Consider the following 6,000-nt stretch of genomic DNA (forward strand, 5'->3'; position numbering starts at 1 on the left):
ACATTCAAGAGGAGGCAATGAGGCACTTGCTCTGACAGTAAAACTGTCTCAAAGTACAGTTGTCAACAATTCCTCACTGACGTTTCTCATAAATCAGTAGCATTTTACAGAAAGAGATCAATCAATCCTGAATTTCACAATGAATTCACAAATTCAAAGATACTTGATTCTAAACCCAAATCTGAAATGTCATTGAAAGGATAAAGTACAATATTCCATAAAACCAAGAGAATCAGCACAATTTGCAAAATTCTCTACCCCATTATACATAATTATACATAATGTGGTAATTGAACATCTATAGCAATTTTAACAACTTTTTTTCTCACATCTTTCCTAGGGAATTCAACGATCATCTAGGAGCCATTGCAGAAGAATGAAGATAAACGAGTCTAACAAAAGGCAATAACTGATAATGCATATATATATGTGTGTGTGTGTGTGTGTGTGTGTGTGTATGTAAAATATATAAATTATTCCTATAGCCAACAAACAAAAACTTATTTTTCTTCTCTCTAGATAATCAGTATTAATGAAATCTTAATACTCTTGTATGAGTTGATATTTTTCTAAACCTCTTATAGCTACCTTATAGCAAAACTAAGAGAGAAAATTGTCGGAACACAAAAAAGGGCAACAATCCATTTTTATCCATTTGATTTTTATACTTACAAAATAATAATTGACTCTAATAATAATGATGATAAAGTTGGAAGGGACCTTGGAGATCATCTAGTCCAACCCCCTGCTCAGGCAGGAAACCCTATACCATTTCAGACAAATGGCTTTTATTCTTATTGATCCAACAATCTTCTTTTTGCATAGGCCCATCAAAAGTACTAATATAAGAAATTATATTAAAGTGTATATGACTGTATTTTCTATGAAAAAAGCACAAAAGTATGAAGCATCTAGAAATCATGCATATCACTCTCCAACTATAATCATGAATATCAATCCCAAAAGTATACATACATAGGCATATACAAACAGACCTATATCTTGCTATTGTTGTTGTTAGTTGCGAAGTCGTGTCTGACCCATCGCGACCCCATGGACAACGTTCCTCCAGGCCTTCCTGTCCTCTATCATCTTCTGGAGTCCATTTAAGCTCACACCTAAATTTTGCTGCCAACTTAATTCCAACATGAGGGTTTTTTTGATACAATGTAAACTGTATCTACCTTATTTCTCCAAATACCTTGAGAATTCCCAACCCAAGTAACTCTCCAAACTACCACCTTAATATCTTCCTAACCGGTGCCTCTAGGATAAGCCAGGGTATAAAATAATCCGTATATCTAAGTCACAGATGTAAAACTTGATTGCGTCACGTGATGTATCATGATGTATCACAATGTTTTTGCCTTTGCGGAGCTGGGGTGGACATGGCCGATGCATCCAGCCCACGGGCCACCAATTTGACACCCCTGATCTAAGAGATATCATTCCTTTTCTTATCAAAGGATGCTTATTTTGATGCAAAGCATCAATAGAAGCAATTTCATGTTATGTCATTCCACTAAGCCTATATCAATAGAATCCAGAATATGAGTTTTTCCTGAGTACACACTGGATAGATTCCAATACCACTAAAGCCAATGGCTCCATTTTGGCCTCCTGACATTTTAAAGTGCTTTAAGAGGCTGTTTAACTATAAGGTTAAAATGAAATGAAACCAGAAGGTCTCTGGAAGGCAAACTTTTCCACTTATCTCCCATAACATAGATCAAAATAAATTTTCCAATATGATTCTAGACCATTTTAAAAGTTGGGAGGATTAAGGGTGGGGATGTGGAAGTAGCTTTACCTCCCATTCCCATCCAAAATATTAAGCTATAATTTGGAGTCTTGGTTTATCATGAAGCATAAATCTAGCCCATGTGATTTGTAAACCATTGTTAATGGCTTACAGACCATTATATCTTGTTCAAAAGTACTGTATTCAACAAATTATTTAAAAAAACCAATATATTATGATCTGCTTTTTCCCATTTACTGTCAACATGGGTGTTTAACTACTTTATAGGGAAACAGTCCTCTCTTTTTAATTACTTATTACACCAATTTCCTTTTCTCAATGGAAAATTACTCTATGATTAGTATTTCCTACTTTAAATAGAAACATTCTTAAATCCCATAGGTTCCTTAATCAACTAGTACATGATTATGTCATCATATCTGTTTGTAGAGACTCCACCTTCTTGCTTCATTTCATTTTGACTTTCCTGCATCAGCATTTTCCTGGCCTATGAATCACAGCAAGAAGTGTATTCCAAGACCCCATTAAAGCCACAGAATTGCTTTCTTGTTCCTCTATTATTTTGTTCAGTTTCATTGAGTACATCACTCCAATGCTTTTCTTTTTACCAAGATAAATGCCAGAATGCTTTGATTTTCTTCTGGCCTCAATGTTCCCATGTCCTTCCCTGCCATCCTACCCACAAAACTAAGCAATGTCAGACAAAAAAACCCTTTTCCCATTCTTTGTAACAGATTACGTATTTAAAAGTATCCCAATATGAACTATTTTTGCTTAAGAGGAATATTATGAAAAGTACAATGCATACATTTCAACTACATTTTCAAAGAATAGCAATTTAGCTTAGAAACACACTATTGTTTTGTGCTATTCACCAAAGTGATATTAAAAGATCCCCAAATTATGACACATATAAAGGCATTCCAATGACATACCAAACAGAAATGAAAGGCTCTAGAAAATGATCCTGGGAAATTTTTACTTAGTATGTGCAAATTACAATTCTAAATTACAACAGGATACACTCCTTAAATTGTTTATGTTAATAATGTTAATGTCCCATCATTCCCCAAGGAGTTCTGAATACAGTTTCCCTCCCTCACAATATCTACATATCTTCCTTGGGATGAAGGTTACAAAGAGCACTAGCCCAAATGTCCATGTATTATAGACTGACAGAACCCTCTTACAGCCAATCATTTTCAAACACACTACAACCACCATATACCAAAATGATTCACAGTAAAAATTCAAAGTAATCTGGGATGAACAGATTCTTCCCCTCCAGATACTACATACATTATATATAGTTTGACTGGATTGTCTTCTAAAGAAGCAAATGCCTACACTGTGTAAAATATCAAACTTCCTGGTTTTACACTACTGGCTTCACTTCCTTATCAAGAGTGAAAGACAGCGGGAGCATAGTTATTGAGAACTGGGCAGAATATACATTTAATAAAGCAATTTACAAAAAAAACTTATTGCAGGGTAAATTTATCAATACAGGTAGTCCTTGACTTACCACAATTGAGTCCAAAATTTCTGTTGTTAAATGAGACATTTAAGCGTGTTTTGCCCCACTTTATGACTTTTCTTGCCAAAGTTGTTAAGTGAATCACTGCAATTGATGTTAATAACCTGGTTAAGTGAATCTGGCTTCCCCAATGACTTCATCAGAAGGTAATCACAGCAAGGGTTCCAAATATGAACCAGTTGCCAAGCATCTGAATTTTGATCACCTGATCATGGGGATAATGCAAAGGTCATAACTGTGAAAAAACAGTCATAAGTCACATTTTTCAATGCCACTGTAACTTTGAATGGTCACTAAACAAACTGTTGAAAGTCAAGGACTACCTGTATTCCCAATAACCACACAATCAGGTTATCTAAAAGCCATTTTAGACCAACACAATATCTTGCTCTTTTGAAAAGTCACTCCACTGCCTTTAGTAAGATTCTTTTGCACAGTAAAAAGTACACATCTACTGTGATTCTTTACACAATACCTGTATAAACAGCAAACTGATTACCAACAGAGAATAGGACCAGTATACATATGGACCAAACCAGAAAACTAGGTAACGCTATTCCTGAATAGATAGGTTAGACGTGTAGTTCTCAGATTTCCTGTCTAACATGAACATGGAAAACAGTCAGATTATTAATTGTCTTTGTATGGTGCAGTGAGAATAGCAGAGTCTTGGGTCCCATGAATCCTAACAAATACGTCACAGAACAAACTTGCAGGTTTCATAGCCCTCAAAAATGAGGCGGTAGGAACCTTCACCTTTAATCCAACCCAATCCCATTTCTGACTTTGAGTTGTAATTTTTAAAAGTAACAAAACGTTCAAATAAGACAAGTTTAAAACATTTTTAAAAGTTCTCTCCCCACCCCTCCCTATAAAAATAACTCGGGGAGGAAGAAGAGGGACAAATAACCAGGAGGAAGCTCTAGTGGGGACGGCTCCTGATATTAGTTCTCGCCTTGACCACAAATTCTCGGGCACGGGACTCCGGAATTCTTACCGTGACCCCATTTACTTACTTCAGCCATTATTGTGCACTTGGAGGATCTCGGTGAACCAGCAGGAAGCAGAAGCCGCGGTCCCGAAGTTTGTATTGTCCCACTCCACTACCAGGCGCCATTCGTAGGACAAACCACGCCCCTCACCTGTCTGGGCACCACCCGCATAGGCCACGCCCCTCGCCCCCGCCGCCTCCTCGACGTCACCCCCAATGGCGCCACTCCCACTACGATGTAGATCACCTTTCCATTTTACCTTTCCCCACACCTCTTTAAGGTGACCCCTGGTCCTTTTCTTCTCAACATCCCCTCCCTGTCACGGAGCAAGGCTTACCCGCCTACGGCCGCCTTCTTCGACGTGCTTCCACTCAGCTCTTCACCACCGAAGCGAACCGTACCAACCGTCCGCCATTCCACAGCTTTCCCCCTCAGCTTCACCTCACAGATCGTAGTTCCACCTATTCCACCGGTCCATTTCCTCATTGGCTCTCGTGCGTCTTCCCGCTCTCACTGGATTGGCTGAGTTTCTCTGCCTGTCAAATATTACCCTACGCGATTTGCGTAGTCAGCCAACTTCCTTTTTTCTTTCAACGACCACACCCTACGAAACCTTTTTTTAAAAAAAGAAAAAACGTAAACAATATGGGCCGTACCATATTCTGAGACTAGCAGGGGGATTCGTGTGGGGATAACAGTTTCGGACAGGGGTGACAATAAGCTTCGAAAAAAAGGGATCGTCGGATGTTGTCACTAAAAGAGAAAAAGAAGGCATTACTGGCGCCCTGTCTTCTCAGAAATTTATTAGGTTCTCAAAGTCCTGTTTCGTTTGCTCTATCTTCCTTTATTCTGCTTCGCTAGGCCGGTTTGCTCTATGATCCTGAAGTTGAAAAAAGGGTGAGTCCTCTGGCGTTTGGGAGGTATTACTGCAATACTGGAAAGTTTGGGGAGTTCCAGAATGAGAAAACAGATAGGAAGGGAGAAGCGGTGGGGGGGGGATTGGGGGGTCAGGCTTTTTCACGCAGCAGTATGGTCACTGGGCGCTGTTCCGCTACGTGAGTTTCAAGATCTTCCACACCACCACCTCCTTTTCTCTGTACAATTTCTGACTGAGACAGCTCGTTGCGGGGAAGCAGCCAGCCTCTAAGTTAATGCTCTCCCCGTGTTCGAACTACGACTCCCAGAATTCCCAGAATGCCGGTCTAACACCGGCTTGGAGTTCGAGGAGTTATAGTCTTAACTCGGATTGAGGCGGTGCCGCAGGTTGGGTGGTGTTACTTTAAGAAAAAATTGCAAACTTCGTTCCTTTTTGCCATCCCACCTTTCTACCTGTATTTACGAACGTTAATTTATTTTCTCAGTTTGGTTAGAGAGAAAAAAATACCTAATCAAATGAACTGACTTAAGCTATACATACGTACATACATGCATGCATGCATACATACATACACACACACACACACACACAAAACAAAAACCCCGCAGCTGCCAGATGGGAGGTTGGCTTGGTTAATCAAAAACCTGTTTAGGCAAAGCAGGTCCCACAGACTTGCCAGAGGCAATTTCTACATCCTGGGCAGGGAACATAAAAGTATTTAGACTAGTATCCCTCGGCCATTTCTGGCTTTTGCAGGGCTGGGTGGGTTTGGATTCTTGAGAGCCAAATCTCTTCCTGCCCTACCGGACTCCTGCCCCACACCCTTCTCAGG

General features: G+C 39.5%; 1 protein-coding gene across 2 annotated transcripts in view; it reads right to left on the minus strand.

Moving 5' to 3' along the window:
• Positions 1-4,776, minus strand: part of WASF2 (WASP family member 2) — a 54,429-nt gene extending 49,653 nt beyond the window's left edge. Inside the window, exon 1 of one of the 2 annotated variants that reach the window (XM_039334256.1) lies at positions 4,629-4,776. The gene's annotated coding sequence lies outside the window, so the exon portion shown is untranslated. Of the gene's footprint in view, positions 1-4,315; positions 4,464-4,628 lie in introns of those variants that run through there. The other variant, XM_039334257.1, reaches the window with a different exon arrangement.
• Between the last annotated feature and the right edge of the window lie 1,224 nt (positions 4,777-6,000).

The sequence above is a fragment of the Crotalus tigris genome, unplaced genomic scaffold (assembly GCF_016545835.1).
Source record: "Crotalus tigris isolate CLP2741 ecotype Arizona unplaced genomic scaffold, ASM1654583v1 scf7180000017628.32516253702:7417878, whole genome shotgun sequence".
Taxonomy (NCBI): Eukaryota; Metazoa; Chordata; class Lepidosauria; order Squamata; family Viperidae; genus Crotalus; species Crotalus tigris.